This window comes from Physcomitrium patens, chromosome 21 (assembly GCF_059467195.1).
Source record: "Physcomitrium patens ecotype Gransden chromosome 21, ASM5946719v1, whole genome shotgun sequence".
NCBI classification, from domain to species: domain Eukaryota; kingdom Viridiplantae; phylum Streptophyta; class Bryopsida; order Funariales; family Funariaceae; genus Physcomitrium; species Physcomitrium patens.
The window spans coordinates 1,764,092-1,789,288 of NC_143430.1; the positions used below are offsets into that span (position 1 = coordinate 1,764,092).

The 25,197-nt window shown below is 30.8% G+C and overlaps 4 non-coding genes across 4 annotated transcripts; 2 read left to right on the forward strand and 2 right to left on the reverse strand.

Moving 5' to 3' along the window:
* Window positions 1–2,286: 2,286 nt before the first annotated feature.
* Window positions 2,287–2,516, forward strand: LOC149986678 (small nucleolar RNA U3). The gene has a single exon (XR_016499926.1). It is a non-coding gene; the product is annotated as a small nucleolar RNA U3 (small nucleolar RNA).
* Window positions 2,517–2,655: 139 nt separating this feature from the next.
* Window positions 2,656–2,737, forward strand: TRNAS-GCU (transfer RNA serine (anticodon GCU)). The gene has a single exon. It is a non-coding gene; the product is annotated as a tRNA-Ser (tRNA).
* Window positions 2,738–16,438: 13,701 nt separating this feature from the next.
* TRNAS-GCU (transfer RNA serine (anticodon GCU)) lies at window positions 16,439–16,520 on the reverse strand. The gene has a single exon. It is a non-coding gene; the product is annotated as a tRNA-Ser (tRNA).
* Window positions 16,521–16,659: 139 nt separating this feature from the next.
* Window positions 16,660–16,889, reverse strand: LOC149986681 (small nucleolar RNA U3). Its single transcript, XR_016499927.1, has one exon. It is a non-coding gene; the product is annotated as a small nucleolar RNA U3 (small nucleolar RNA).
* Window positions 16,890–25,197: the final 8,308 nt, after the last annotated feature.

Below are 25,197 nucleotides of genomic sequence, written 5' to 3' on the forward strand. Positions count from 1 at the left end.
CTCTTATTGCATATTTCTCCACAATCTTATTCAATTGTATAAATTCATAATGTTCTAAAATCAACATATTATTGCAACAAAGTAGAAAATGCACACACAAAGAATACATACAATCAATAGAGAAGACAAACAATGTAAGTCATTCACTTCAAAGTTGAAACTCCATCTATTAGAGAGCACAAACAAGAACTTAATTTTACTAGAGAGTATACAAATTGTTGGCATAGTGATGTCTATATGAAGTATAAACAAGATCCTAAAAAAAATGTATTGCTAATCCTAGTGCCTTAACTAAAGAAGCTTTAAATTTGATTCAGACCACCTAAAATCCCACTCCAAATTATAAACTCTCTATGAGTGTTGATAAAAATTAGTAGGCAATGCCTACTAAATCAACTACTTTTAGAGTTATAAATATAAGACACATATCAATACATATGTGTTTTTATTTATAAAAATTAAAAACTACCTTAGAATCCATAGCAAAAACTATAAGTTAAATAACTACCTAACATTTTCATACTATCTACCAACTACAAAAGAAATTGAAAATTAACTTTTACACCAATTACTTGTTCTTTAGCAAAATAGCCTTATCTTTTATCTTTTAGATGCAAGAAATAAAAATCTAGACTCTCTTCATCTTGTAACATCCAATATGTCTTTGAAACTTATATGGACTTGATAACATTAGAACTTAAGACTTTCTCTAGTTTTACCTGTTATCATCTTCAACTTCATCATTGGTTGTAGTTTTTAGTAGAAGATAACTTATGATGATATTATCAAGAATTATCATTTTAGTAACAACTAATTCATTTGAATAGTCAAAAGATTCTAAATGTCCACTAAAATTTAGCATCAAAACTAGCAAATTTGGTCCTCTATCTATGAACAACATCCTTGGCAATGAGTTGGTCTTCAAATGTTGAAGAGCAAATCTAACAATGACAAGAGCAATTCTTATTGGTGCCATGTTCAATATCAAGAATTCTAGATAAAAAAACCATCTCAAAAACTTTCAAAGTTTCAATCTTTCCCAGATTTGCAATATCATTCAGCATGTGCCAAAGAAGAAGCCAATTAAACTGCTTGCAATAGTGTGCCTTCAAGTTGCAAATGACAATGACATTACAAGATGGCATCTTTGAAGTTGTGTATGGAGGAAGATAGAAAAATGTTTTTAATTTTGCAACAGAATATCATTACAAATGTTGTTCAGCAAATCGTTAGCACTGCAATCGCCCACAACAACAATATTTTGGGGTTTACATAATAAGTATACATATGAACATACATAACTGTTGAAAAGAGCAAAGAACAAAAACCAAACCAGAAAAGAAAAAAAGAAAAAAAGAAAAAAAAAAGGAAAGGATAAAAACCAGCAAATTGAACACAGGACATGGTTCGAAGGAAAGGAGCAGAACAAGGGCAGGGACAATACGTGGGATTTTGAATGGCAGGTGGATTGAAGGCTGAGAATGTTTTGGTGAAGGTCGCGGTGGATTTTCCACGCTCAGCACTCTTTGAAGTGGAGTTGGTTCTTGAAGCGTAGCGCGTCGTTGCTCAAATCCCACGCCGAGGCGTTTGCGCTCACAAGTTTGGTTGAAGTCGGTTGCATGTTTGGATTGCTTGGGTGAAGCATGGCTGCCAGAATCGGAGCTGATGGTGTTGTGGGCTTGTGTGCGAGATGCCGCAGGAGTTGGGCTTTGACGCGGGCAATCGACTGTTGAGGAGTCGGAACGGGGCGGCTACAATTGCGATGGGGGAGTATCCACAAGAGCGGTCCCATGCGTGGAAAAGCCGAGATGTAGTGCAGGGCACCCACAACGCCAGCAGCGGAGCAAGTGCGGATGGGTTGGAGCAGAGGGGGTGGTGCGCAATGTGGAGCCAGGAAGGTTGGAGGTGTATAGATTGCGCGGTTGCAATTGTTCGTTTGCACGTGGGAAGGGTGGGGATGTTGCGAAGAGGAGGAAGCGCGTGAAATGGGGCAGGGGTTGGCGGAGGGTGGGGCGTTGGCCGTGGAGCCTTGGGTGGGGAGGAGCGGAAGCGGGAGGGAGTGTGGGCGAGTGGTGGAGTCGGAGCGGTGGCAACGCAGTGAGCGTGAGAGTGAGAGTGAGAGGGATGGGCGAGGCGAGGGAAGCGTGGGGCAGAAGGGGAGGGGGTGGGAGGGAGGGAGGGAGAGAGCAGTGGTGGTGGTTGGAAAGGGCGGGGGGAGTTGCACCATCGCGGTTGCGGGTGGAGGGGAAGGCGGGTATATGGGGGTGGGGGTGGGGAGGGGCTGGCACGACTATACTTGAACAGGATCTGTTCTATAGTGCGTACATCTGATCTGTGTTCTCCAACACAGACAAGACCTTCAACCCGGACGATGATTCAGGGCTCTCCGGCCTGAGCGCGATTGCCGCGGCTGGTGCCAGTGGCCCCCTTGCGGGGGCCGGAGCCAGCCTGCCAGATGAACGTCCCGCCTCCTCATTCCTGGGGGCGGTGATGGACGGAGAGCGTTCTGACGGGCACCGACTGTGACTCCGCGAGGAGTTTAGTTTTGTTTTCTTGTTGTTGTTGATGTTGTTCTTTCTGGCGCCGGTTTTGTGCGGCTGCCCGGTTGGTTGGAAGATGCGCGCGTGGCGAGCCCCCTGGCTTGGCATGTGCGTAGTCGCTTTGGCCGAGTGGTTAAGGCGTGTGCCTGCTAAGTACATGGGGTTTCCCCGCAAGAGTTCGAATCTCTTAGGCGACGGTTACATCAGAGAATTCATCGCAGCGACTGTGCCTTCCCCTTTTGCGCCGTTGTCCCTGTCCTCGACCCACCCGCTGCCTGAACTTCACCTGTTTTTTCCTCTCCCCCCTTCCCTTCTTATTAGTTTCTGTATGCTGTGCTGTTTCTGTGCCCCCACCCCATTGCCATCCCCGCCACCTTATGCTGCAATCCCCCACCACTCACCCTCTCATTTGTTTTCCCATCCATCAAGTCATGCACTTACTTACTTACTTACTTGGTTGTTTGTGAAGTCTCATCAATTGTTATGGATCAACAACCTCTTTTTTCTTCTTTCTTCTTGCATGCATGCTTGGATTTGATGATGGATCACAAAAATGTAGCATGTGTAAGAAACATACTAAATTGACAACCACATCATAAGATTATTAGCAAATTGCATGAATCCAATTCAATCCATGTTATCTATCTATCCATCTATCTACATACTTGTATGCACTTACATATTCCTCCAAAATTGCACCCACACTCAATCAAACAATGATACATAGCATGCACTAGCATTAATTACATTTTGTTGTAAACTGGTTCAATCATGGCCATTGAATCCTCTAGAAATTATCAATATCAACACCATTGGTGGCTCAAATGGACAATTTGATTCTAAAGCCTTTCAATGCTTTAGATTGCATACAATATAATTATCTAGGATTTCATAAAAACACATCATTGATCAAATGGTACATAATTGCTAAAGCATTTCCAAGTCTATAATCCACAATAGTACATTCGAAATAGCTATATTTCCTCCAAAATACAATCTTTTGTTTTTTTCTTCTATTAAGTACATGTTTGGTTATCATATCTTTTAAATCTAATACAAGTTAATATTAAGGATAAGTGCTTTATTTATTATTTAGATGAAATTTGTATCCTCTTTAAAAATATGGATGAATAAAATTTATGTATATATATATATATATATATATATATATATACATATAAATATTTTTGTTTTGTTAGGATTAAAAGATCTAAGTTTAAATGCTTGGATGGAAAATCTAATATGTTATATTTATCACAAATATGTTTTAGTCTTTATATTTGTAAATGATGGTTTATAAGTGGATACTAGAAGAACACATTCTATTTATAGATTATAAAACTCTAATTTCCATGTAGGATGCTTTATCCTATTTGAAGTTTGTAAATTATTGGCAAATATACATTGAAAACTTCACTCAACTTGCTATTTTACTTGCATAAGTAACTTCCAACAACAAATAAGAATAGAGTATAAATATAGAGGTAGTTTTTTAAGAATTGAAAGTAGTTTTGTCTTTAGCTTGTACTTTATATTGTTTGATTTTTTTTCAAGTTGTGTTTTTACAAAAACTTTGTATGAGAGGCAATTTTATCACAATTAGATATACTTTTTAGACTTCATCATCTTGCTTTTTATGAGAAAAAAAGAAAAAGAATAAAATCAATAATTAAGATTAAATATAAGATTTTCAATAAAGATTTTTTTGCTATTTTTTCTTTATTTATAAAATAAATTAATATCTAAAATTTTATTTTTATTTTCTTAAATGTTTTACAAATTATATAAATCTTAAGTATTTCATGTCAACACATGTCTTAAATTATTAGAAAGCCTATTAAAACATGTTTTATTTTTTAGTTTTTACAAAAATCAAAATTGCTTATTGAATTTGATGTATAGATGTTCCTATCTTCTAATAAAAAAACAAAGTGCTTGATATAATCAACTACAAATTGTCTTTTTAAATCAAAGCAACATTGTTGAATCTTTAAGTCAATGATTCTAAACAATACTACTATTCTTCATGAAGTTTATATCGTTAAGTTCTTATGATTTTATATTTGTGATAGTAGATCATTTTGCCAAGATGGCACATTTTGTACCATATACAAAATCTATTACATGTGAAGAAATAATTAAGCTTTTTCTTGACAATAGCTATCAATATCATAGATTGCTCAAGGATATTATATTGGATAGAGAAACTCAATTTGTATCAAGATTTTAAAGAATTCTTTTCAAGATTCTAAAAGTGGACATAAAGCTATCTTTGGTTTTTTTATCCTCAAACCAATGGACAAACAAAGTGCATAAACCAAGTTTTAGAGTAATAGTTGAGATGTGCCATCAACTACCAAGAAGATGATTGGACAACACTTTCATCATTGATAGAGTTAACATATAATAGTAAGATTCATTCTTTTATGCAATAAACACCTTGCTTTGATAATTATAGTTATCATCCATAACTGAATGCTTTTGACTTTTCAAAAGTTGATAATTTTATGGCAAAAGATTTGGCAAATTATTAATTTGAGCTACATACAATAATGAAGGCATGATTAAAAGAATCTCCAAGATGACCAAACAAGAATGCAGATGCCTATTCCAAGTACAACTTCAATTCTAAGGTGTCAAGGACATGAATCTCAAAGAACCAAAAACTCCATACATTCTTAGATAATTAAAAAACAATAGATATTAACTCAAAACTAATATAATATTGAAACCAGAATTAATATTGCTCACAGTACTACTTACAAAAAAAATAATAAAAATAAATAAATAAATAAATAAATATATTCAAATACTATATATTTAGTTTGTTAGATTTTTACTTGATATATAATAATAAACTAATAATTGATTTAATTATCTTAGTAATTGATTAAAATATAGAAAATCTAAGTTATAGTCAAATTTAGGTCAAGAGGTCTAAGGCATATTGGAAATATCTAACTTACTTAATAACCAAACATTCTCAATAAGTCACCTTCAGATCGAGACAAGAGAGCAAAAGTGTCTAATGTAGGTAAGAAATGTCCAATCCAGCTAAAAATTAGATATTTAAGTTAATTTAAATAAAGATTAAATAAGAAATAATTATTAAAAAGAAATTGGCTAGTAGTTATAAATAATTAGAAGCTTTATAAGTCTACAATAATATTGTATTGAATCATCCAAATTTCTTTATATTAATATAATGTTATTAAATTAAAAATAAATAAGAAATAAAAATAAAAATAGATTACTTATGCAATATTGTGTATCTACCATATATTATCGAATCTTTGTATTTTTATGTTTTATTTGAAGTTTTCTTGTATATATTTTAACTTTATATTATAATTAGTATAAAATTCTTTTTTAAATAGATTTTACATACAATCCATTAACTTTGAAAAATTAAACTATATTGAATTAATATTTTACATTGGCATTCATAACAAAGTAACATAATTTTATAACCTTCAAAAATAATTGCTCATTCTTGAACAAACTCAAAGTAGAATTTAGCTAAGGTTTAAACTGTTAGATTGTAGATTGATTTATATACAAACTAATAAATTTTTAATAATAAGTTTTATTTTAGAAAAATAACAAAATTAAAACTTAAACTATAAAATTAAAGCCTATATTTCTATTATTATATAGATTCTTAATTAAGATAATTTTATTGAAAAAATCTTCTTTTAATTAATATAATATCCAAGGTTAATATTTAGAAATTATTCTTTAAGCTCAAACTACAAAAATTACAAATTAAATTATAAAAATGCTATTTAATTGTTGATCGTAACATTATACTATGTTACAACAAGCACCACTCATTCACTTGTGGTTTTGCTTGCTAGACCAAAACCACCTTTAATTAACAAACTTCTATCAAGGATATAAATCTCAAAGAACTAAAAGTTCAATACACTCTTATGTCATTCAAAAAGACTAGATAATCACTCAAAGATGGTATAATATTAAATTGAAATGGCTATTGCCAAAGACAAGAAGACTAGAAAGTCTTGAAATAAGGCTAAAGATGAAAAAGGCATTGACAAGAGTGAAGAAGGCTTCACTCTTGCCTCCATATATTCTATCTAATTGAAAGCTACATGACAACATTCTATAAGACCTCCAACACGTGTTTAATTTGTAAGATACATGTCTTAACTTACAAGGCAAATTTTTTTATATGTGTGCCATATTGTTAGCTTATACAATAAGTAATCTACATATGTGGCACATGGTTGATTTGTTGGCCAAGTTTTTGACCTACCAATCAACTTTAAACATGTGTAAAGCCAAATATGCATCTGTAAAGCTTTTTAGAAGCTTTGCCACAAAATAATATTAAAACTACTTACATTTATCTTTTATCTAACACTTCTTATTTAGGTAAATTTTTATGTCCATGACATTATTGTTTTTTTTAAGAACAAGTTCCATAAGAAGTACTCATCATATGTTGAAAAAGTCTAAGATGCAACAAATTGTATTTGCTACATACCCTAATCTTTGTTTTCTTTAGAGGTGGTTGATTGGTCTTTTTAGCCATCAATAGTGTTTCATATCAAGGCAAAAAGACCTCCTTGTTATTTGATTATTGTCGAGGCCTTTGTAACTTCTTTCAAATAAAACATTCAAAACATTGTCAATAATCAATGCAACCTCCAATAACATCACCAAACATGAAGAGTCTCTTTCAAGGTCATGATATTAAATGCATTGTGTCTTGCCATTAAATCAAGGAAAAATATGTTGTTCTGGAAGATTTCTATTTTTGATGCGTTGTCTTGAAGACTATGACAATCACAATGTCTTGTCCAATAAGTCAATAAATATAAGTTCCTGAGTTGAATCTATTGATTGTTGATTTTTCATCTTTTTTTTGTCACAAATACAAAAAGACTACAAACAAGGATAGAAAGTAGAATGCTATCTTTTTTGTAGCTTTGTTTCTTTTATAACAAAGACTTGTTATTTTTTATCTTGATTTTGAAGGATGTTGTTGATAAAAAGCATCAATCTTCTTTGTTGTATTTGCAAGATTTGTAATAGGCTTTTGTATGTTATTCCAAATATCATATCTATACCAACAAACAAGATGTTTCAACCTATTTCAATGCTGCCTTGAATCTAAGACTTCTTCCACTTCATATTCTTGATTATTGTCCACTTTTGCATGAAGAGGTGGCATTTTTCTACTTTCTAAGATATTCATTGTCTTATATGATTCAAGAAGTGACACATAGAATACAAGATGCATCTTCATAGACTTTGGTAGATATAATCGATAAGTAATAGAATTGATTTGTTTACAAGTAAAACATGGTCTAAGACTATAGTAATCCAACTTTTCACAAGGGCAATGAATCTTGATATTGTGACAAAGTAACCATACTTCATTGTGAACATGTATCTTCAACATACATATTTACTCTAATAATTATTTGAATTTTATGAACATGTCAAAATAGGTTGATTTGATAATATCTTATAGGATAGCTTTTTAAAAGCTTTATAGATAAAATTTCACTTTTATACATGTGTATAGGTGATTGATAAGTTAGAAACTTTGCCAACAAGTTAGTCACGTGTTGCATGTATTGATAGCTTATAGTACAAGCTAATAATGTGGCACAAATATAGGAAACTTGACTTGCAAGTTAAAACACATGTTTTATAAATTAAACACATGTTATAAGTCTTATAGAATGCCGCCAGGTAGCTTCTAGTTAGATAGTATATATGGAGGCAAGAATGAAGCTTCCTTCATTCTTCTAAATACCTTTTTAGTCCTTAGTCTTGTTTCAAAACTTTCTTGTCTTTTTATCTTTGGCAATAACCATTCTAATTTCAATACTATATTAGTTTTGACTAAAAATCTATTCTTTATAAGTTATACATGATTGAATTAAATTTTTGATTCTTCAAGATTCACATTCTTGATAGTTTAATAAGAATGCCAACTCATTAGTTTTGTTTTGTTTTTAGAAGTGAGTAAACTATCATACTTCTATTATTATATTTTAAAGGTTGTGAACCACTTACCTTCAATCTAATATTTTAGTTCCTTAACAATGATTATTTTTCTTAAAGAAAATAGACTACCCTTCTTTGTAGAAATTTTTATTTACTACTAGAGGATTGTGGATTATTCTCTTCTAATTTGATTGATACATTTGTTAGAATTGTGGATAAAAAAAATAAAAATAAAAATGAAATAAAATATGAATACTATTCTTAACAAAAGTGAGAATAGATTGGCAACCATTGCAAATCTTCATGAATTTATTAATAATCTTAAGGTAGAAATTTCATGTATCTCTAATACAAATTATGGAGGTAGTATTCCCACACCTATAGAAGAAGTTAATAATGAAGTTTAAAGTCCATGCTAGAAAGTTGTGCAGTTGAAAGAAGCAAGTTGATCAATTTCACAACTAAATCCAAGAAGTCTTGCTACTACAAGTATGAAGGAAACAAGAATAAGTATGGTAGAAAAGTTTGATGGAACAAGATCAAAGTTTTGAAGATTTTTACAACAAGTAAAGCTCTATCTAAAGTTACATATATCTCAATATTTTGATGGATTTATTCAAGTTGGATTCATAGATGGAATTCTCTTTGAAAGTATTCTTTCTTAGTTTGCACCTTTAATGGAAAAGGATTCATGACAATTGTATGTTTTAAATTAATTCTTCAAAGCCATTATGGCCACATTTAAAAAAAAATGATTAAAAAAAGATAGTAGAGATCAAACTTTTATCTTTATGACAATAATTACATTAAACTTCTACATATGATGTTGAATTTTAAAACCTTGCTTGCAACATCAAATAGAATGTCAAGGCTCTTATCAATCAATTTTTGTATGGATTAAAAGATAATATCAAAGATTTAATATTGATGATACCAAAAGCACATTCACACTCATTGGAGCAATTTATTGCTTAAGTCATTGCATGCAACAATCAATTCTTTGAAAGATTCCAAAAACAAAGATTTTATTGAAGGGGTATAAGTCAAGTCATGGTAACAACTTCTAAATTCATAAAAGTTTAATAATTAAGATCAAAATCTATGCAAAATAACATTGTATGTTTCAAACCTCTTACTGAGCATAAAAAGACTCAATGCTATCAAAAAAGGTTGTGCTTATATTATGGAGAACCTAAGTACATTGCTCAACATTGTCCAAAAAAGCAACACAACCACAAAATGAGGAGCATGGTTGCCAAAGAGAATTATGTATCAAAAAACCAATTTTTTCAATTATAATAAGAATTGGGCAATTGAAATCTTGTACAACACCTAATAAAGGTCATATCCCCTCCTTAGATCCTTCACCTTGTTTTGTCATAGAAATATTTTTAAGATCAAAAAATCACAAAGTCTTAGCCTTATTAGATTCAAGAGCCTTAGCTTGTTTTATAGACAAAGATTTTGTCAAAAAACAAGAAATACATTTATTCAAAAAAACCAAAATTGTGCATATAAAAGTAATAGGTGATTGTTTGTTGTCTTTTAGAGATGTCATCCATAAAATTGTTCCATTAGATGTAGCAACTAATAGTCATAATAGCTTAGTAATATTTAATGTGATTAAATCTCTTTTTAATCCAATTATTTTAGGATTATCATGGCTAAAAAAACTATAATCCTTCAATAGATTGGATTTCTTATAACTTTATTTTTTTCTATAGTTTAGCCCAAGATTTTATTAGCTAAATAAAAATCCATAATTCCACTATATCTAAATCTTTATTGGTAGATGCAAGAATTTTTATGCATGCTATAAAAGAAGGATCAACTTTTTGTTATATATGCCACACCTAATTTTGATAGAAAAAAGATTTCAAGTGGCATTCTAAATCAATATCAAGATTATTAAGATGTTTTTTAAAAAAAGAATGCAAAAAAAATTTTAGACCATCATTTAATATTGTTATATTGATTTTTAAGAATAAACTCAACCACCATTTAGACCAATCTATAACCTATCACAAAACAAAGTTGTTGCATTGAATGAATACATTAACAAGAACTTGACTAACAATGTCCAATCACCATGTATACAAATCACAAGAACCTCAAGTACTTCATGTTGATATGTGTTTTGAATTCTTTTCAAGCCTATTAAAGCATGTTTTTATTAAGATTTGATTTTAAGATTACTTACTGATTTGAAAAACAATAAGGTTTGTCAGACGCCCTTTCCAAAAATTCTTATTTTTTTCCTAAAGAAAGAGATGCATCTTTTAACCAACAAAGAATAATTTTCTTGAAGCCAAAGTATTTCCATCTTTAAACAATGAAATCAACATTAATTTTTGATTTAATTATTTTTTAAGTAAGTTCAATTGAATATGTCCTTTGATCTTCTTATTTATGATATTAAGAATAATTCTTCTAAGACTTGGGATACTTTTAAGTTTGAATTCAAGAACAATCTATTTTATTTTAAAAAATTATTATACATTCTAAAAGGCAAAGTACAATTATGCATTTTTTAAGCTTGTCACAACTCTCTAAGAGCCTAATATTTTGGATACAACAAGAGTTTGGAACTAATATCTAAAGATTTTTTGTGGCTTCAAAGGTGAAAGATAATTAAAGACTTTGTTCAATCATGTGACATTTGTTTAAGATCAAAAGCTCTTCATCATCAATTTTATAGACTTCTTGAGCCATTTCCTATTCTACAACAATTATGGTCTTCTATTTCTATGGACTTTATCACAAATCTTCTAGTTTCAAATTTGTAAGATTATATATTTGTAATAAAAGATTTTTTTTATCAAGATGGCACATTTTGTATAATATATAAAACCTATTAAAGGTGGACAGTAAGTTAAGTATTTTTGTAAAAACATCTATTGTTATTATAGGTTGATAGGAAATATTACATTAGATAGGAAGATACAATTTATATCAAGATTTTGAACAATTCTTCTCAAGTTTCTAAAGGTAGTCATAAAACTATCTTTGGTTTTTCATCTTCAAACTAATAGACAAACAAACCAAGTAAATCAAAGTTTAGAATAATATTTGAGGTATATCATCAATTATCAACAAGATGATTGGACAACTCTTTTATCATTGGTAGAATTTGCTTATAATAACACAATACATTCTTCTATTCAACAAACATCTTTCTTTATCAATTTTGGTTATCATCCATGACTTGATACTTTTGACTTTTAAAAGTTGATAATCATGTGGCAAAAAATTTGGCAAATCATTTGTCAAAGCTACATGCAACAATAAAGGCATACCTAAAAGAAGTTCAAAAACGACAAAAGATTAATACAGATGATTATTGCAAGGAACAACTTCAATTCCATGTTGGCAACAAAGTATGATTACTTTGTCATAATATCAAGACCATTTGCCCTTGTAACTAGTTGGATTATTGTACACTTAGACCATTTCTTATGTATGAATTGATTAATCTAGTTGTTTATTGATTGTACCTACCAAGGTCTATAAATATCTATTTTATATTGCATGTATCTTTTCTTGAGCCATACAATATAATAGATATACCAAGAAGTCAACAAATGGCATTTCTTCTTATAAAAGTAGATAATAACCAAGAGTACAAGGTTGAAGAAGTCTTAGATTCAAGGTAGTGCGAACATAGGTTAAAATATCTTGTTCATTGGCATGGATATGGTATTAGAGAATGGACATGGGAGCCAACCAAAATCTTGCAAATACAACAAAGAAGGTTGATACTTTTCACCAACAACATCTATCAAAATCAAGATAAAGGATATCAAATCTTTAGTATAAAAGAACTGTAGTTCAAAGAAAATTACATTTGACCTTGTATCTTTATTTGTAATTTTTGTATATTTGTGGCACTAAAGAGATAGAGAACCAGCAACCGAAAAATTCAACTTAGGAGCCATCATTTGTTAACTTATCAAACAAGACATTGTAATTATCATAGCCTCCAAGATAATGTAATTAAGATGAAGACCTTTAAGAATGACATGTTTTTTTTTTTTTTTTTGAATAGATGACAAGATATAATGTGTTTGGTATCACAACCTTGGAAGAGACTCTCAATGTTTGGTGATTTTATTGGAAGTAAAACCTACTCCAAATAGTGTTGTAAATATTTTGTTTGAAGAAAGTTACAAAGGTTTCAACAATGTTCAAATAATAGAGTGGTATTTTTGCCTTGAAATAAGACATTATTAGTGGCTGAGAAGACCTATCAATTACCTTTGGAGAAAAAAAAGATCAAAATATGTGGCAAATATAATTTGTTGCATCTTGGACTTCCTCAACATGTGATCACTACTCCTCATAGAACTCATTTCTAGAAGGAGGGTAATGTCACAATATATATATATATATATATATATATATATTTACTCCAATAAATATATAGATATTATAAATAGGTCAAAATAAGTTAATTTGATAATATATTATAAAAAAGCTTTTTAGAAGCTTCATAGATAGAATTTCACCTTTATACGTATCTATATGTGATTGATAGGTATCAAGGACAAGCACTTGATAAAAACAAATAAATAAGTGAGACTTTTCTCAAAGAAAGATGTCAAAATAGAAATAACTCAATATGTATATTAAAAAAGAAACTAGAATGGCTATTGCCAAAAGATAAGAAAACTAGAGACCCTTGAAACTAGACTAGAAGCAAGAAAAGAGTTGACAACAGTGAAGAGGACTTCACTCTTGTCTCTTTATATACTATCTAACTAAGGGCTACGTGGAGATGTTCTATAAAACCTCCAATATGTGTTGTCTATGTAGGATACATGCCTTGACTTACAAGGCAAGTTTTTCTATGTTTAGGCCACATAATAAGCTTGATCTTCAAGCTAACAACATGTGTGTCACATGGCCAACTTGTTAACTAGGTTTTTAATCCAAAAAGTCAATTAAAGACACCTATAAAGTCAAAGCAACGTCTATAAAGCTTCTAGGAAGCTTCCACAATAAATATTATAGAATTAACTTACTTTTACCTATTTTTACTTACTTCTACCTATTTATACATGTAATTATTAGCTTACATGTGTATGTCCATGACAATAGGTTAGAAACTTGGCCAATAAATTAGCCACATATTGCATATATTGATAGCTTGCAATACAAGCAAACAATATGGCATACATATAGAAAACTTGCCTTGCAAGTTAAGACACGTGTCTTGTAAATTGGACATGTATCAAAGGTCCTATAGAATGTTGTCATGTAGCTTCTAGTTAGATTGTATATGTGGAGGCAGGAGTGAAGTCTTCTTCACTCTTATCAACACTTTTTTAGTCCTAAGTCTTGTTTTAAGACTTTCTAATCTTTAACAATAGTAATTCCAGTTTCAATATTATATTAGTTTTGAGTTAATATCTATTTTTTTTTAATTATATAAGAATGTATTGAGTTTTTGGTTCTTTGAGATTCATGTCCTTGACACCATAGAATTGAAGTTGTACTTGGAATAGGCATCTGCATTCTTCTTTGGTCATCTTGGAGATTCTTTTAATCATGCCTTCATTATTGTATGTAGCTCAAATTAATAATTTGCCAAATCTTTTGCCATAAAATTATCAACTTTTGAAAAGTCAAAAGCATTCAGTTATGGATGATAACTATAATTATCAAAGCAAGGTGTTTATTGCATAAAAGAATGAATCTTACTATTATATGTTAACTCTATCAATGATGAAAGTGTTGTCCAATCATCTTCTTGGTAGTTGATGGCACATCTCAACTATTACTCTAAAACTTGGTTTATGCACTTTGTTTGTCCATTGGTTTGAGGATAAAAAAACCAAAGATAGCTTTATGTCCACTTTTAGAATCTTGAAAAGAATTCTTTAAAATCTTGATACAAATTGAGTTTCTCTATCCAATATAATATCCTTGAGCAATCTATGATATTGATAGCTATTGTCAAGAAAAAGCTTAATTATTTCTTCACATGTAATAGATTTTGTATATGGTACAAAATGTGCCATCTTGGCAAAATGATCTACTATCACAAATATAAAATCATAAGAACTTAACGATATAAACTTCATGAAGAATAGTAGTATTGTTTAGAATCATTGACTTAAAGATTCAACAATGTTGCTTTGATTTAAAAAGACAATTTGTAGTTGATTATATCAAGCACTTTGTTTTTTTATTAGAAGATAGGAACATCTATACATCAAATTCAATAAGCAATTTTGATTTTTGTAAAAACTAAAAAATAAAACATGTTTTAATAGGCTTTCTAATAATTTAAGACATGTGTTGACATGAAATACTTAAGATTTATATAATTTGTAAAACATTTAAGAAAATAAAAATAAAATTTTAGATATTAATTTATTTTATAAATAAAGAAAAAATAGCAAAAAAATCTTTATTGAAAATCTTATATTTAATCTTAATTATTGATTTTATTCTTTTTCTTTTTTTCTCATAAAAAGCAAGATGATGAAGTCTAAAAAGTATATCTAATTGTGATAAAATTGCCTCTCATACAAAGTTTTTGTAAAAACACAACTTGAAAAAAAATCAAACAATATAAAGTACAAGCTAAAGACAAAACTACTTTCAATTCTTAAAAAACTACCTCTATATTTATACTCTATTCTTATTTGTTGTTGGAAGTTACTTATGCAAGTAAAATAGCAAGTTGAGTGAAGTTTTCAATGTATATTTGCCAATAATTTACAAACTTCAAATAGGATAAAGCATCCTACATGGAAATTAGAGTTTTATAATCTATAAATAGAATGTGTTCTTCTAGTATCCACTTATAAACCATCATTTACAAATATAAAGACTAAAACATATTTGTGATAAATATAACATATTAGATTTTCCATCCAAGCATTTAAACTTAGATCTTTTAATCCTAACAAAACAAAAATATTTATATGTATATATATATATATATATATATATATATATATATACATAAATTTTATTCATCCATATTTTTAAAGAGGATACAAATTTCATCTAAATAATAAATAAAGCACTTATCCTTAATATTAACTTGTATTAGATTTAAAAGATATGATAACCAAACATGTACTTAATAGAAGAAAAAAACAAAAGATTGTATTTTGGAGGAAATATAGCTATTTCGAATGTACTATTGTGGATTATAGACTTGGAAATGCTTTAGCAATTATGTACCATTTGATCAATGATGTGTTTTTATGAAATCCTAGATAATTATATTGTATGCAATCTAAAGCATTGAAAGGCTTTAGAATCAAATTGTCCATTTGAGCCACCAATGGTGTTGATATTGATAATTTCTAGAGGATTCAATGGCCATGATTGAACCAGTTTACAACAAAATGTAATTAATGCTAGTGCATGCTATGTATCATTGTTTGATTGAGTGTGGGTGCAATTTTGGAGGAATATGTAAGTGCATACAAGTATGTAGATAGATGGATAGATAGATAACATGGATTGAATTGGATTCATGCAATTTGCTAATAATCTTATGATGTGGTTGTCAATTTAGTATGTTTCTTACACATGCTACATTTTTGTGATCCATCATCAAATCCAAGCATGCATGCAAGAAGAAAGAAGAAAAAAGAGGTTGTTGATCCATAACAATTGATGAGACTTCACAAACAACCAAGTAAGTAAGTAAGTAAGTGCATGACTTGATGGATGGGAAAACAAATGAGAGGGTGAGTGGTGGGGGATTGCAGCATAAGGTGGCGGGGATGGCAATGGGGTGGGGGCACAGAAACAGCACAGCATACAGAAACTAATAAGAAGGGAAGGGGGGAGAGGAAAAAACAGGTGAAGTTCAGGCAGCGGGTGGGTCGAGGACAGGGACAACGGCGCAAAAGGGGAAGGCACAGTCGCTGCGATGAATTCTCTGATGTAACCGTCGCCTAAGAGATTCGAACTCTTGCGGGGAAACCCCATGTACTTAGCAGGCACACGCCTTAACCACTCGGCCAAAGCGACTACGCACATGCCAAGCCAGGGGGCTCGCCACGCGCGCATCTTCCAACCAACCGGGCAGCCGCACAAAACCGGCGCCAGAAAGAACAACATCAACAACAACAAGAAAACAAAACTAAACTCCTCGCGGAGTCACAGTCGGTGCCCGTCAGAACGCTCTCCGTCCATCACCGCCCCCAGGAATGAGGAGGCGGGACGTTCATCTGGCAGGCTGGCTCCGGCCCCCGCAAGGGGGCCACTGGCACCAGCCGCGGCAATCGCGCTCAGGCCGGAGAGCCCTGAATCATCGTCCGGGTTGAAGGTCTTGTCTGTGTTGGAGAACACAGATCAGATGTACGCACTATAGAACAGATCCTGTTCAAGTATAGTCGTGCCAGCCCCTCCCCACCCCCACCCCCATATACCCGCCTTCCCCTCCACCCGCAACCGCGATGGTGCAACTCCCCCCGCCCTTTCCAACCACCACCACTGCTCTCTCCCTCCCTCCCTCCCACCCCCTCCCCTTCTGCCCCACGCTTCCCTCGCCTCGCCCATCCCTCTCACTCTCACTCTCACGCTCACTGCGTTGCCACCGCTCCGACTCCACCACTCGCCCACACTCCCTCCCGCTTCCGCTCCTCCCCACCCAAGGCTCCACGGCCAACGCCCCACCCTCCGCCAACCCCTGCCCCATTTCACGCGCTTCCTCCTCTTCGCAACATCCCCACCCTTCCCACGTGCAAACGAACAATTGCAACCGCGCAATCTATACACCTCCAACCTTCCTGGCTCCACATTGCGCACCACCCCCTCTGCTCCAACCCATCCGCACTTGCTCCGCTGCTGGCGTTGTGGGTGCCCTGCACTACATCTCGGCTTTTCCACGCATGGGACCGCTCTTGTGGATACTCCCCCATCGCAATTGTAGCCGCCCCGTTCCGACTCCTCAACAGTCGATTGCCCGCGTCAAAGCCCAACTCCTGCGGCATCTCGCACACAAGCCCACAACACCATCAGCTCCGATTCTGGCAGCCATGCTTCACCCAAGCAATCCAAACATGCAACCGACTTCAACCAAACTTGTGAGCGCAAACGCCTCGGCGTGGGATTTGAGCAACGACGCGCTACGCTTCAAGAACCAACTCCACTTCAAAGAGTGCTGAGCGTGGAAAATCCACCGCGACCTTCACCAAAACATTCTCAGCCTTCAATCCACCTGCCATTCAAAATCCCACGTATTGTCCCTGCCCTTGTTCTGCTCCTTTCCTTCGAACCATGTCCTGTGTTCAATTTGCTGGTTTTTATCCTTTCCTTTTTTTTTTCTTTTTTTCTTTTTTTCTTTTCTGGTTTGGTTTTTGTTCTTTGCTCTTTTCAACAGTTATGTATGTTCATATGTATACTTATTATGTAAACCCCAAAATATTGTTGTTGTGGGCGATTGCAGTGCTAACGATTTGCTGAACAACATTTGTAATGATATTCTGTTGCAAAATTAAAAACATTTTTCTATCTTCCTCCATACACAACTTCAAAGATGCCATCTTGTAATGTCATTGTCATTTGCAACTTGAAGGCACACTATTGCAAGCAGTTTAATTGGCTTCTTCTTTGGCACATGCTGAATGATATTGCAAATCTGGGAAAGATTGAAACTTTGAAAGTTTTTGAGATGGTTTTTTTTATCTAGAATTCTTGATATTGAACATGGCACCAATAAGAATTGCTCTTGTCATTGTTAGATTTGCTCTTCAACATTTGAAGACCAACTCATTGCCAAGGATGTTGTTCATAGATAGAGGACCAAATTTGCTAGTTTTGATGCTAAATTTTAGTGGACATTTAGAATCTTTTGACTATTCAAATGAATTAGTTGTTACTAAAATGATAATTCTTGATAATATCATCATAAGTTATCTTCTACTAAAAACTACAACCAATGATGAAGTTGAAGATGATAACAGGTAAAACTAGAGAAAGTCTTAAGTTCTAATGTTATCAAGTCCATATAAGTTTCAAAGACATATTGGATGTTACAAGATGAAGAGAGTCTAGATTTTTATTTCTTGCATCTAAAAGATAAAAGATAAGGCTATTTTGCTAAAGAACAAGTAATTGGTGTAAAAGTTAATTTTTCAATTTCTTTTGTAGTTGGTAGGTAGTATGAAAATGTTAGGTAGTTATTTAACTTATAGTTTTTGCTATGGATTCTAAGGTAGTTTTTAATTTTTATAAATAAAAACACATATGTATTGATATGTGTCTTATATTTATAACTCTAAAAGTAGTTGATTTAGTAGGCATTGCCTACTAATTTTTATCAACACTCATAGAGAGTTTATAATTTGGAGTGGGATTTTAGGTGGTCTGAATCTAAATTTAAAGCTTCTTTAGTTAAGGCACTAGGATTAGCAATACATTTTTTTTAGGATCTTGTTTATACTTCATATAGACATCACTATGCCAACAATTTGTATACTCTCTAGTAAAATTAAGTTCTTGTTTGTGCTCTCTAATAGATGGAGTTTCAACTTTGAAGTGAATGACTTACATTGTTTGTCTTCTCTATTGATTGTATGTATTCTTTGTGTGTGCATTTTCTACTTTGTTGCAATAATATGTTGATTTTAGAACATTATGCATTTATACAATTGAATAAGATTGTGGAGAAATATGCAATAAGAGATAAAAGAGGTTTTTTGCATCTTAAATACAAACCTAAGATTGAATTGGTGAATTTTCATGTATTTAAAGAGGTGATAGGTTTTTAAAATGTGCAATCAAACATGTTCTATTATATTGTTATCAAGAACAGAAAATAATAATAATAACAATAATACCAACAACAACAACAATAAAAAAATAAATAAATAAATAAATAATTATATTCAAATACTATATATTTAGTTTGTTAGATTTTTACTTGATATATAATAAAAAACTAATAATTGATTAAATTATCTTAGTAATTGATTAAAATATAGAAAATCTAAGTTATAGTCAAATTTAGGTCAAGAGGTCTAAGGCATATTGGAAATATCTAACTTACTTAATAACCAAACATTCTCAATAAGTCACCTTCAGATCGAGACAAGAGAGCAAAAGTGTCTAATGTAGGTAAGAAATGTCCAATCCAGCTAAAAATTAGATTATTTAAGTTAATTTAAATAAAGATTAAATAAGAAATAATTATTAAAAAGAAATTGGCTAGTAGTTATAAATAATTAGAAGCTTTATAAGTCTACAATAATATTGTATTGAATCATCCAAATTTCTTTATATTAATATAATGTTATTAAATTAAAAATAAATAAGAAATAAAAATAAAAATAGATTACTTATGCAATATTGTGTATCTACCATATATTATCGAATCTTTGTATTTTTATGTTTTATTTGAAGTTTTCTTGTATATATTTTAACTTTATATTATAATTAGTTATAAAATTCTTTTTTAAAATAGATTTTACATACAATCCATTAACTTTGAAAAATTAAACTATATTGAATTAATATTTTTACATTGGCATTCATAACAAAGTAACATAATTTTATAACCTTCAAAAATAATTGCTCATTCTTGAACAAACTCAAAGTAGAATTTAGCTAAGGTTTAACTGTTAGATTGTAGATTGATTTATATACAAAACTAATAAATTTTTAATAATAAGTTTTATTTTAGAAAAATAACAAAATTAAAACTTAAACTATAAAATTAAAGCCTATATTTCTATTATTATATAGATTCTTAATTAAGATAATTTTATTGAAAAAATCTTCTTTTAATTAATATAATATCCAAGGTTAATATTTAGAAATTATTCTTTAAGCTCAAACTACAAAAATTACAAATTAAATTATAAAAATGCTATTTAATTGTTGTTCGTAATATTATACTATGTTACAACAAGCACCACTCATTCACTTGTGGTTTTGCTTGCTAGACCAAAACCACCTTTAATTAACAAACTTCTATCAAGGATATAAATCTCAAAGAACTAAAAGTTCAATACACTCTTATGTCATTCAAAAAGACTAGATAATCACTCAAAGATGGTATAATATTAAATTGAAATGGCTATTGCCAAAGACAAGAAGACTAGAAAGTCTTGAAATAAGGCTAAAGATGAAAAAGGCATTGACAAGAGTGAAGAAGGCTTCACTCTTGCCTCCATATATTCTATCTAATTGAAAGCTACATGACAACATTCTATAAGACCTCCAACACGTGTTTAATTTGTAAGATACAAGTCTTAACTTACAAGGCAAATTTTTTTTATATGTGTGCCACATTGTTAGCTTATACCATAAGTAATCCACATATGTGGCACATGGTTGATTTGTTGGCCAAGTTTTTCACCTATCAATCAACTTTAAACATGTGTAAAGCCAAATATGCATCTGTAAAGCTTTTTAGAAGCTTTGCCACAAAATAATATTAAAACTACTTACATTTATCTTTTATCTAACACTTCTTATTTAGGTAAATTTTTATGTCCATGACATTATTGTTTTTTTTAAGAACAAGTTCCATAAGAAGTACTCATCATATGTTGAAAAAGTCTAAGATGCAACAAATTGTATTTGCTACATACCCTAATCTTTGTTTTCTTTAGAGGTGGTTGATTGGTCTTTTTAGCCATCAATAGTGTTTCATATCAAGGCAAAAAGACCTCCTTTGTTATTTGATTATTGTCGAGGCCTTTGTAACTTCTTTTCAAATAAAACATTCAAAACATTGTCAATAATCAATGCAACCTCCAATAACATCACCAAACATGAAGAGTCTCTTTCAAGGTCATGATATTTAAATGCATTGTGTCTTGCCATTAAATCAAGGAAAAATATGTTGTTCTGGAAGATTTCTATTTTTGATGCGTTGTCTTGAAAGACTATGACAATCACAATGTCTTGTCCAATAAGTCAATAAATATAAGTTCCTGAGTTGAATCTATTGATTGTTGATTTTTCATCTTTTTTTTGTCACAAATACAAAAAGACTACAAACAAGGATAGAAAGTAGAATGCTATCTTTTTTGTAGCTTTGTTTCTTTTAATAACAAAGACTTGTTATTTTTTATCTTGATTTTGAAGGATGTTGTTGATAAAAAGCATCAATCTTCTTTGTTGTATTTGCAAGATTTGTAATAGGCTTTTGTATGTTATTCCAAATATCATATCTATATACCAACAAACAAGATGTTTCAACCTATTTCAATGCTGCCTTGAATCTAAGACTTCTTCCACTTCATATTCTTGATTATTGTCCACTTTTGCATGAAGAGGTGGCATTTTTCTACTTTCTAAGATATTCATTGTCTTATATGATTCAAGAAGTGACACATAGAATACAAGATGCATCTTCATAGACTTTGGTAGATATAATCGATAAGTAATAGAATTGATTTTGTTTTACAAGTAAAACATGGTCTAAGACTATAGTAATCCAACTTTTCACAAGGGCAATTTGATATTGTGACAAAGTAACCATACTTCATTGTGAACATGTATCTTCAACATACATATTTACTCTAATAATTATTTGAATTTTATGAACATGTCAAAATAGGTTGATTTGATAATATCTTATAGGATAGCTTTTTAAAAGCTTTATAGATAAAATTTCACTTTTATACATGTGTATAGGTGATTGATAAGTTAGAAACTTTGCCAACAAGTTAGTCACGTGTTGCATGTATTGATAGCTTATAGTACAAGCTAATAATGTGGCACAAATATAGGAAACTTGACTTGCAAGTTAAAACACATGTTTTATAAATTAAACACATGTTATAAGTCTTATAGAATGCCGCCAGGTAGCTTCTAGTTAGATAGTATATATGGAGGCAAGAATGAAGCTTCCTTCATTCTTCTAAATACCTTTTTAGTCCTTAGTCTTGTTTCAAAACTTTCTTGTCTTTTTATCTTTGGCAATAACCATTCTAATTTCAATACTATATTAGTTTTGACTAAAAATCTATTCTTTATAAGTTATACATGATTGAATTAAATTTTTGATTCTTCAAGATTCACATTCTTGATAGTTTAATAAGAATGCCAACTCATTAGTTTTGTTTTGTTTTTAGAAGTGAGTAAACTATCATACTTCTATTATTATATTTTAAAGGTTGTGAACCACTTACCTTCAATCTAATATTTTAGTTCCTTAACAATGATTATTTTTCTTAAAGAAAATAGACTACCCTTCTTTGTAGAAATTTTTATTTACTACTAGAGGATTGTGGATTATTCTCTTCTAATTTGATTGATACATTTGTTAGAATTGTGGATAAAAAAAATAAAAATAAAAATGAAATAAAATATGAATACTATTCTTAACAAAAGTGAGAATAGATTGGCAACCATTGCAAATCTTCATGAATTTATTAATAATCTTAAGGTAGAAATTGCATGTATCTCTAATACAAATTATGGAGGTAGTATTCCCACACCTATAGAAGAAGTTAATAATGAAGTTTAAAGTCCATGCTAGAAAGTTGTGCAGTTGAAAGAAGCAAGTTGATCAATTTCACAACTAAATCCAAGAAGTCTTGCTACTACAAGTATGAAGGAAACAAGAATAAGTATGGTAGAAAAGTTTGATGGAACAAGATCAAAGTTTTGAAGATTTTTACAACAAGTAAAGCTCTATCTAAAGTTACATATATCTCAATATTTTGATGGATTTATTCAAGTTGGATTCATAGATGGAATTCTCTTTGAAAGTATTCTTTCTTAGTTTGCACCTTTAATGGAAAAGGATTCATGACAATTGTATGTTTTAAATTAATTCTTCAAAGCCATTATGGCCACATTTAAAAAAATGATTAAAAAAGATAGTAGAGATCAAACTTTTATCTTTATGATAATAATTACATTAAACTTCTACATATGATGTTGAATTTTAAAACCTTGCTTGCAACATCAAATAGAATGTCAAGGCTCTTATCAATCAATTTTTGTATGGATTAAAAGATAATATCAAAGATTTAATATTGATGATACCAAAAGCACATTCACACTCATTGGAGCAATTTATTGCTTAAGTCATTGCATGCAACAATCAATTCTTTGAAAGATTCCAAAAACAAAGATTTTATTGAAGGGGTATAAGTCAAGTCATGGTAACAACTTCTAAATTCATAAAAGTTTAATAATTAAGATCAAAATCTATGCAAAATAACATTGTATGTTTCAAACCTCTTACTGAGCATAAAAAGACTCAATGCTATCAAAAAAGGTTGTGCTTATATTATGGAGAACCTAAGTACATTGCTCAACATTGTCCAAAAAAGCAACACAACCACAAAATGAGGAGCATGGTTGCCAAAGAGAATTATGTATCAAAAAACCAATTTTTTCAATTATAATAAGAATTGGGCAATTGAAATCTTGTACAACACCTAATAAAGGTCATATCCCCTCCTTAGATCCTTCACCTTGTTTTGTCATAGAAATATTTTTAAGATCAAAAAATCACAAAGTCTTAGCCTTATTAGATTCAAGAGCCTTAGCTTGTTTTATAGACAAAGATTTTGTCAAAAAACAAGAAATACATTTATTCAAAAAAACCAAAATTGTGCATATAAAAGTAATAGGTGATTGTTTGTTGTCTTTTAGAGATGTCATCCATAAAATTGTTCCATTAGATGTAGCAACTAATAGTCATAATAGCTTAGTAATATTTAATGTGATTAAATCTCTTTTTAATCCAATTATTTTAGGATTATCATGGCTAAAAAAACTATAATCCTTCAATAGATTGGATTTCTTATAACTTTATTTTTTTCTATAGTTTAGCCCAAGATTTTATTAGCTAAATAAAAATCCATAATTCCACTATATCTAAATCTTTATTGGTAGATGCAAGAATTTTTATGCATGCTATAAAAGAAGGATCAACTTTTTGTTATATATGCCACACCTAATTTTGATAGAAAAAAGATTTCAAGTGGCATTCTAAATCAATATCAAGATTATTAAGATGTTTTTTAAAAAAAGAATGCAAAAAAAATTTTAGACCATCATTTAATATTGTTATATTGATTTTTAAGAATAAACTCAACCACCATTTAGACCAATCTATAACCTATCACAAAACAAAGTTGTTGCATTGAATGAATACATTAACAAGAACTTGGCTAACAATGTCCAATCACCATGTATACAAATTACAAGAACCTCAAGTACTTCATGTCGATATGTGTTTTGAATTGTTTTCAAGCCTATTAAAGCATGTTTTTATTAAGATTTGATTTTAAGATTACTTACTGATTTGAAAAACAATAAGGTTTGTCAGACGCCCTTTCCAAAAATTCTTATTTTTTTCCTAAAGAAAGAGATGCATCTTTTAACCAACAAAGAATAATTTTCTTGAAGCCAAAGTATTTCCATCTTTAAACAATGAAATCAACATTAATTTTTGATTTAATTATTTTTTAAGTAAGTTCAATTGAATATGTCCTTTGATCTTCTTATTTATGATATTAAGAATAATTCTTCTAAGACTTGGGATACTTTTAAGTTTGAATTCAAGAACAATCTATTTTATTTTAAAAAATTATTATACATTCTAAAAGGCAAAGTACAATTATGCATTTTTTAAGCTTGTCACAACTCTCTAAGAGCCTAATATTTTGGATACAACAAGAGTTTGGAACTAATATCTAAATATTTTTTGTGGCTTCAAAGGTGAAAGATAATT